The sequence below is a fragment of the Vulpes vulpes genome, chromosome 1, assembly GCF_048418805.1.
Source record: "Vulpes vulpes isolate BD-2025 chromosome 1, VulVul3, whole genome shotgun sequence".
Lineage (NCBI taxonomy): Eukaryota > Metazoa > Chordata > Mammalia > Carnivora > Canidae > Vulpes > Vulpes vulpes.
Genome location: NC_132780.1, coordinates 77,187,791 through 77,198,103, shown reverse-complemented (window position 1 = coordinate 77,198,103; position 10,313 = coordinate 77,187,791).

The window sequence follows — 10,313 nt, the reverse complement described above, 5'->3', positions numbered from 1 at the left end:
AACTGGATAAAAAAGCAAAATACAAAAAACTGTCTATAAGAAAAAATATGCAGAATGTTTGCCGATAACAGGATGGTGGATACAGATACATATTAGACACTAATAGAACAAAATAAAGCCAGGAGATGAATTTTAATATGACAAAATATAACATTTTTTTGAACAACAAACACCTTTATTTTATAACTGAAGATAGGAGGGAGAAAGATTTATTTGCCTTTTTGTGCTTTGATTTTCCTCAGATTTCTGAGGGCAAGTAGCCATGTGCTTGGCCACACTGATAATATTTTTTGCCTTCAACGCTAAGCATTTTGCTTAATGCTCCAAAGACTTTTGGAGCATTAAGACTAACAAAGTAATCAAGATACGATTTCTAATGTCTTAAGAGAGAGAAACCGCAACTAGTAGAATTCCAAAAAGATCAGATGGGTAAGTGGATAAATGCAGCTTTTAAAAGACAGTCACAAATTTATTGATAAAGCATACTAAAAACAGTGAATTACAGGTGCAGTAAGTAACATGATTAATAAATTCACATAAATAGCCATATAACCACCAAAAAAAAAAAATCTTTTTGAAGCATACATGAAACCTAGAGAAAAAATCCCCAAAACACCCTCTGCAGACTTTTGCCTGCCTCTTGCTCTCCAGACCTGTGCCTCATGGCCATTGCCAGCTGCTGCACAAAGCTTGTAAACAATTATTGGGATTTACTAGCCTCCATTGGAGAGGCAGGCAGGAAAGAAGGATGTTGGGAATGGAATTGGGTCAGCCAACCTTTAGTATCTACCATGTCTTGGTTATATCATTATTCTGCCCTAACTCAAATGATCAAGAGCAACTGGATCTAAAAAAATTCAAATCCCAAGTTTTTATGCTTAGAATGTCAAAGGCATTGCCTGCTGGCATCCAATGCATCTAAGACAAGTTTTATACCTGTCTCTTCCAAGTTTCTTTGTAGTTCTAATTACTATTCGCTGAGCTTTTAGGAACTTTATATTTATTTCTAGTATAATGTTCTGAAATTATGTGTGAATGAGCCTAGGAGTGGATAATTTTTTTTTTTTTTTAAGTAGGCTCCATGCTCAACATGGAACCCAATGCAGGTCTCTGAGATCAAGACCTGAGCAGACAGAAGTCAAGAGTTGGATGCCTAAACAACCGAGCCACTCAAATGCCCCAAGGAGTAGGTCTTTATAAAATTCATCCTACTCAGCACTCAGTGAGCACTTATAATCCAAAGACTTAAATAATCCCTTTCTAATTCTAGAAGTTTTCTTCTATTATTTCTCTAGCAATATTTTCTCTTATTGAGAATCCAATTAGTTTGCGTACTTTAGCTCTCCTTGATTGTCTTTCTCTCCTATTTTTTGTTTTATAATTTTAGATTCCCTTTTTTCCTTCTTTTTCTCTGGTTTTTCTCTCAAAGTGTGTGCATGGCCTGGTAGCACTGGCCTCACCTGGGAGCTCATTAGAAATGTAGAACTTTTATAGCAGCAATGTCCACAATAGTGAAACTGTGGAAGGAGCCTCAGTGTCCATCAAAAGATGAATGGATAAAGAAGATGTGGTCTATATATACAATGGAATAGTACCCAGCCATTAGAAAAAATGAATACCCACCATTTGCTTTGACATGGACGGAACTGGAGGGTATTATGCTGAGTGAAGTAAGTCAATCGGAGAAGGACAATCATTATATGGTTTCATTCATACGGGGAATATAAGAAATAGGGAAAGGGATTATAGGGGAAAGGAGAGAAAATGAGTGGGAAAAATCAGAGAGAGTGAGAAAACATGAGAGACTCCTAACTCTGGGAAAGGAACAAGGGGTAGTGGAAGGGGAGGTGGGGGGGATGGGGTGACTGAGTGACGGGCACTGAAGGGGGCACCTGACAAGATGAGCACTGGGTGTTATACTATATGTTGGCAAATCGAACTCCAATAAAAAAATATACAAAAAAAAAAGAGAGAAAGAAATATAGAACTTCAGGTCTCACCTTGAAACCATTGAATTATTTTCTGCATTTTAATGACATCCCCAGGTGTTTCTTATGCACATTTAAATTTGAGAGGTATTGTGGGATTTTTTTTTCACTGTTACCCTCCATTTCTATTGAAATATTTTAGCTGTGACATTTATATATCTTTTTGTTTCTGGTAGCCCTTTCTGATACCATTCCCTTTTCAAGGTATTTTATTCTGTTTTATGCATATAATATTTTCTTGAAATTAGTTTTATTTTAAGCTGTTTTGTGTTTCATGAATTATCTGTTTTCTCTGGGTTTTTTGTTTTGTTTGTTTGTTTGTTTGTTTGTTTGTTTTTTGGAGGACTGGTATCCTGGTCTAGCCCTTTCATGTTTTTTTTTTTTTCCATATACATCTGTTGATCCTCGATAGTTTCTTTATATTTAAGAAAAAAAGATATGATGGTTTATTTCATATATTTGCTATGGGTTTCTCCTTCAGCTACATAAGAATGATAAGGTGGAGCACCTGGGTGGCTCAGTTGGACAAGTGTAAGACTCTTGGTTTCTGCTCAGGTTGTGATCTCAGGGCCATGGGATCCAGCAGCCACCACCACCAACCCCCAAACCCCAGTGCAGGTCCACAGTCAGTGTGTTGTCTGCTCAAGATTCTCTCTCCTGCTTCGTCTGCCCATCCCCCCTGCCCACACTCTCTAAAATAAACAAATAAATAAATAAACAAACAAATAGATTCTTAGAAAAAAATTAACAATAGGCCTTTTTCCTTAAATGGGAAGTCATTGTATAGGACATGTTAAGGAGCATACTGTACTTCATCATTTGCCAAGGAGTCAAATTCAGGACTCCCCTTGGAAAACTTACATCTTTGAATATCTTCCTTAGGAATCAGATTTTTTTTTCTTTTTTGTGATGCAGCCTGTCTGATGGGTGAGATAGGAAAGTAGGGAGTCGACTGGCATAGCTTTTCTTTATGTTTAGTTCTACTTTGCATGTCACACCTTCTGATTTGTAGGTTCTGCTGGTCTCCCAACTATACTGTCACTCCACAGAGCTCCATGTCACCTAGTTTATTTTCCAGAATTTGTTTGAACTCTTCTACCTGCTGAGAAGTCCCCTTATCTTCCCTCTTAGACTGTTTATATAACTTTGTACATTTCCATAGTGTCCTATCAGTGGAGTCTTGGAAAGGACATGAAGTGAATCTATATACTTGGTCCATTATCTTGTGCCAGAAGCCTTTAAGATATTTTGTGGTGCTATATTTAAATAATAAAGGGAAAAAAAAATAAATAATAAAGGGGGGATCTTTAGCTGCAGTCTTAAAGCCATGACACCACCATAGAGTCGCACTTAAAGATGATTCACAAGAAGAATACTAGCATTTCGAAGGAATGTATAAGCATTGCATGATGTCACATCATCACAAGATGATGTGACAGGGGTGGATTTGTATTCAATAGAGTAATCAGAAAAGATTGAAATAGTGCTGTTTGATTTAAGTTGGGAGAGGGCTTTACAGGTGAAGAACAGAGTCCTTAGTAATTAGACTGTTTTTATAAGAATTGATATAATGACAAATTTTACCTCTTCAAATGAGGTAAACCTAGAAGACTAACAGATTTGACAGAAACAGAAATTTTTTAAGACTTTATTTATTTGAGAGAGAGAGAACAAGCAGTGGGGAGGGGCAGAGGGAGAGAGAGAGAAAGAGAGAGGGAGGGAGAGAGAGAGAAGCAGACTCTCTGCTGAGCAGGAAGCCTGATACAGGGCTTGATCCCTCGACCGGAGCTCATAACCTAAGCTGAAGGCAGATGCTTCACCGACTGAGCCACCCAGGTGCCCCAGAAACAAAATTTTTAAAAAGGTGGTAGGTCGGAATGATAGATTTAATCTAAAAGAACAAAGATTAATATGGGCAAGTGTAACATCCAGAACTTTGTCCAAGAAACCAACCACACAGGAGCACAGTTTATGAGCACAAATGTGATGTGATATAGATGTTAAAAATAGCATATGGAATTTTAAGTCATCCAAATAGACACAGAATTGTGCTCTTCATAGGTCTGGTCCTCTCTGCATCAGGCAGTCTTTATTCGAAGGTTTATATTCAGTTTGGGGCACCACTATTTAGGAGGAAAATTTTCCTGTGAAGCAGATCTGAAGAGAGTGGCTTAGCTGGTGAGATGATCATAGGAAGGAAAACTAAAAGAAGTGGAGAAACATATGGTTGTTTATGTTGAGAAAAAAATATGACCATTTTTTAAAAATGTTCTTTGAAAGATTATCCTGTGGAAGAGAAGTCAAACCTACACGGAGTGACTCTGGGCTACAGGACTGGGATAAGCAGGCAAAAGTAATAGAGAAACAGATTAGGGCTCATTTTGAGACGGAACTTAATGGCAAACAGCTGAAATAAATTGAATGATAAATTGCACTTTCCTGTCACTGGCACCCCAAAAAGCAGAAAACTAACTGACCCCTTGTCAATATAAGCATTGGCATATGCTTATATTCCTTTCAACCTTGAGATTTTATGAAATATGAGTGAAGAGGAAGGAAATATGGGTTTGATGCTTTATTAAGCTATAAACGAAAAAAAGCCAACTTGTTATTACCAGAGAATTAATCAGTGCTCTGCAAATTGTGGCTTTGATTTCAGCAAGGCCTAGGATATGTCCTGTAGCGTACCATTCTACTTCTTATATCCTTTGCAAGGGAAGAAAGAGAATATAAATGGTGATTAATCATATTTGCTATTCTGGGATAACAAAAACCAAAGAGGCTTGGGCTTCTGATAGAACAATTATCTTAGCTATTAGCTAAACTTTCTCCATTTTCTGTGAATTTAAATTATTCATGCCATTCCTGTCTTTAATATCATAGATTATCAAGAATTACATGAATTCTACAAGGGTTGAACTTCTTTTATGATTGATGTTGAAATTTAATGAGAGTCTTTAACCATTGCTGCATTCATGGCATTCAGTATCCCTGATAACTTCTAGGGATATAAAAATGTTCAGGTTTGTAAGAATACTAGTAATTAGTTTTTTTAATTAATTAAAATAATTAAGTGGTTTCTTTACTGATTGAGTTTGAGGAATAATCTCTAAAAAGCTGGTTTTATATAAATTTTACAAAATAATTTTGGTATTCGAGTTTAAAAGACCCAAGGAGACATTCCACAAGAAATGTTAAATGTGGGGCACCTGGGTGATTCAATGGTTGACTGCCTTCAGCTCAGGTCATAATCCCAGGGTCCTGGGACTGAGTCCCACATTGCTTCTCCCTCTGCCTATGTCTCTGCCTCTCTCTGTGTGTCTTTCATGAATAAATAAATAAAATCTTTTTTTAAAAAAAGAAATGTTAAATGTTTATCTTTTTTGTTAAATATTAACTTTTTTGTTACTACTTTTACATTTATTTCTTTTGATATACTCAAGATAGAGACATTTCATCCTTTACAGAGTCAAGTGACTTGTGCATGTTTTATGGAAGCTGTAGGTGCAACCAGCCCTCTTCTGTCCTCATTTCTCTCCATATCCAGCTGAAATTCATAGGCACCATCGTCATCCCCAAATATATCATCCTCAACTGCCTTGTCCTTCTCTTTCTTTGTGGTTCCTGCTTGGTTAAATCACAGCACAAGTAAGTCCAGCTCTTGTTTCTACTGTGCCTCTACCCATATGGCTGAATTGCCTAGGGAAAGATGCACAATCATGTTGCTGGTTCTCACTTAGAATTCAGTGACTACCCTTGAATAGTCCCTTAATGCTTTCTGTCCTTAATACCATAGTCCCCTTCTCCTCTTACACTGCCTTCCAAGTCCTCACTCCACACAGCTTCCTATTTCACTGAGAGAACAGGAGCCTTTCTGCACCAGCCAACCACTACATCTACCCATCAAACTGCATCCCAGCTTGGAGGCCCAGCATATTCTCCTATTACTGTGGATGAGCTATTTGTGCTTCTAGCAAAGGTCAACACTTGAGGGCCTCTGAACTTGCCACTCCCTCTGTCTAAAGCATGACTCTTCCTTCAACCTTTTGGGGTCTCTACTAAAATATCAATGAGTCTCTCTGTTCGAAATAGCAGGCTCTACCCCCACCTTCCAGTCTCCTTTCCTGCTTTATTTAGAACTTAACATCAAAGAACATATCATATGTTTAGCTTGTTTATTTTTAATATTGTCTACCTCTTCACAGAAGACTCAACTTCAAAGAGATGTCAGTTCTCCCTGATTTATCTATAAATTAGTAGGATCCCAATAAAAATACCTATATATGGTAGTAGGCAAATGAATTCTTAAGTTTCATATTGGAAAAGAATCAAGGAATGATAGGAAATCTCTGAAATAAAAGAGCAATAAAGAGGAACCAACCATACCATGTCATAAAATATATTATAAAAGGCTAAAGTATTTAAAAAGTATGAGATAGGCATATTAATGAACAAAATATAGAATAGGACAGTATATGGAAATTTCACATATGAGAAACATTCAAATCATTGGGAAAAATATGAACTTTTCAGTAAATGATTTGGGACAATTTAGTAGCCATCTGGGAAAGAATAAAGTTGAATCCAAAGCAATATGTAAATTAATAAGAATCCCTAAAAGCAATTTTGTTGATTACCACTATGTAGTACGTTTCTAAATTCCAAATAGGAAATTATATGAGTTAGAATAGTCAAGAAAGGGGGTGGCTCAGTCGGTTAAGCATCTGCCTTTGGCTCAGGTCACAATCCTGGGGTCCTGGAATCGAGTCCCACAACGGGCTCTCTAGTCAGCAGGGAGTCTGCTTCTCCCTCTCCCTCTGCCTGCTGCTCTGTCTGCTTATACTCTTTCTCTCTCTCTCTGTGGGTCATATAAGTAAATAAAATCTTATAAAAAATAAAATTGTCGGGGATCCCTGGGTGGCGCAGCGGTTTGGCGCCTGCCTTTGGCCCAGGGCGCGATCCTGGAGACCCGGGATCGAATGGAGTGCATGGAGCCTGCTTCTCCCTCCGCCTGTGTCTCTGCCTCTCTTTCTCTCTCTGTGACTATCATAAATAAAAAAAATAAAATAAAATAAAATAAAATAAAATAAAATAAAATAAAATTGTCAAGAAATTCAGAAAAGTAAGAATATTAGCTAGAGGAACTGGCATTATCAGATATTAAAACAATATAAACTATGGTAACTAAAAACTATGGACTTGACACACGAACAGACAAGTGTATCTACATTCATGTTCATCCTTTCCAAGAAAGTAATGGATTCTCTACAGGTGTCTGTTGAAGATAAAATACAATGCTCAATTGAGTAAAGTAATACCTTTAAATTACCTCTCCCTAATAACTTAATCACCCATTACTTTATTAATGGAATTTGAATTTCCATTAATATAAATAATGCATCAATAAGCAAATTTCAAAGTAATGCCTTATCAAGCTGAAAATTGTATTGTACCTTCAACAAATGTGTGTATACATATATATATATATACACAAACACTACATGCATGCATTCATATAATAAAGTTTAAATATGTATGCACACACTAGATACACAAGGGTCAACATGGATGAACCTCACAAGTATTATATTAATGAAAAGTGTATTATTCCATTTCTATGAAGTTCAAAACATTGCAAGATCAAAAACAAATTGTATAGTATATATACATATTTAACAAATCTGTAGGAAAAAAGCAAGAGAATAAATACACATTTAATGTGGTGGTCACTTGGTGAATGAGGGTGAAGTGTTTGGGATGAACGGTGACTGGATTTGGGATGAGGATAAACAGGAAGTGGGTGGAGAATACACTGACAGCACATCCGAGACTGCTATCCTTAGAAAAACCTCCTTACAAGTTTAGACCTTGGCTGGTGTCTGGGAGCTTGGATTTCATTTGGAAGAGTTCCCATCATTGCCTGATAAGAGTGGCTCCCAGTGCCGAACAATGTGATGATTTATACCAAGCACCTGCTTTTCTTTCAGAAGTCTTGGAGCCTATGTGTCCAGCCTCCAGTAGAAATCCTGGGCACGGAGTATCTAATGAGCTTTCCTGATGGGCAATATTTTATGATAGGCAGCAACACATGTCACACTCTTTGCTAGAAGAATTAAACACATCTCATTGATACCCCTCGGAAAGGACTCTTAGAAGCTTACACCTGGTTTCCTTGTGTGTAAGCTTCTTTGCTAGAAGAATTAAACACATCTCATTGATACCCCTCGGAAAGGACTCTTAGAAACTTACACCTGGTTTCCTTCTGTCTTTTCCCTTTACTGATTTTGTTTTGTATCCTTTCATTGTAATAAATCATACTGTGAATTTTACTAGATTCTGAGTCTGTGAGTACTCCTAGCTAATATTGAACCTTGAGTTCATTGGCCTTAGGAATCCCTTCCAGAGTGGGTTATATAGGTGTTCATTTTTAAATTTTTATATCTTTCATGTATTACATATATTGTATGTATTTACCAGTTAATCAAAAGGAAAAGGAAAGGAAAAATGAATAGAACTTACCCAAATAAAGAGGAGATGCAACTATGTAAAAGGCATTTCAGTAAAATGAAATAGCAGAGTGATGTCTAGCATCAGACCATAGAATATTGCATTCAAGGACCTGCAAGTATGGACAGGGGAATCAGAGGAAACAGTGAAACCAGAGAATTAATCAGAAGTAGCCACGGTTATGATCCCCATGATCTTCATTATCCCCAATCCCATCTGCCTCCATGTACTGCTCCTCCTCCTCTTAATTTTCCTCTAGAGAGTGATGCGAAGGTTGAGGCACATGCTTATTTTTCTGTATGGATTGCCTTTTTATTACCATTTATTGAAAAGACTATGAATTACCTTGGTGCCTTTGTTGAAAATTAATAAACTATATCTGTGTGGAAATAGATATGTATGTATATATGTATGTATAGATGGATGGATGGATGAATTTGTAGATTTTCTATTCTTATTTTTTCATATATGAGTTTGTTGCTAGTCCACTACCACATTGTCCTCAAGATGGAGTTTTATAACACTTTTTTAGGTTAGGCAGTGTAAATCCTCTTAATTCTGTTTAAAATTGTTTTAGGTATTCTAAATCTTTTTCATTTTCATAGAAAAATGGAACCAGTCTGTAGATTTCTAGGGAAATCTACTTTTTAAAAATTGCATTTTGAGAAGAATTGTCATCTTATCATGACATATTGAATCTTCATTCCATGAATGGTTTATCACCCTTGTTTGGATTATAATTCAATACTACTTTATTTTCTTCTTGTGTTGCTTTGACATACAAATCAGCATGTGTGTATCTGTGTGAATGTGTAGCACTTTCCAGGTGATCAGTAAAGTTTTTCCACTTTGGCTGATGAGAATTCAAATATCCCTGGGTTCTGGGAACTGTTAGCTCTCAGCTCCTAAGTGCTTTTCTTTGCTTGGCCCTGTGTTTTACTCTGCGCATGTGCTGCTTTGTGATTAGTAAAACTTAAGGTGACCTCTCTGCCAATTTCTGGAGTCCTTTCTGCATATAGATTACTCCTCTCTGCATAGTACCCTGTTCTGCAAATTCCACCATCTTTCCAAAATCTGATCTCTGTCTCTTCAACTCAGCAAGATTTGCACATTCTGTTTGAGTTTCCCTCCCTGAACTGTGGTCCTTAAAGAGCTGCCAGACAAGAAGTAGAGATACCATTGAGAACATTTTTTAAAGGTCTACTTATACATACATATATATATATATATATATATATAATATATTTTTTATTGAAGTTAGATTTACCAACTTATAGTATAATACCCAGTGTTCATCCCATCAAGTGCCCCCTCAGTGCCCGTCACCCAGTCACCCCATCCCACCACCCACCTCCCCTTCCACTACCCCTTGTTCATTTGGTATATATATATATATATATTAGTTGTACTACTACTAATGATGATGTCTTCTGTTTTACATTTAGCCATTTAAAGAACTCTCTTTAACAGAAAACAGAACACAGCTACCAAACTCAAAATTCCTACTTAATTTAAGCTGGTAAAAGTAAAACATTTACTCTGTACCTTCAGCATCTTATGATTCTCTTGGAAAATAACACTTGGTGGATGGAACTGGAGGATATTATGCTGAGTGAAGTAAGTCAATCGGAGAAGGACAATCATTATATGGTTTCACTTATATGGGGAATATAAGAAATAGTGCAAGGGAAAAGGTCTTATTTATTTTAGAGACAGAGTCCTCAAGGCAAAAGCAATTTCAGGTTCCTCTCTGGCTCTCACTTTATTTAGGTTTTGCCTTGTTTACATAGCTTTAAAGTTCTTTTAATTTTTTTAAAA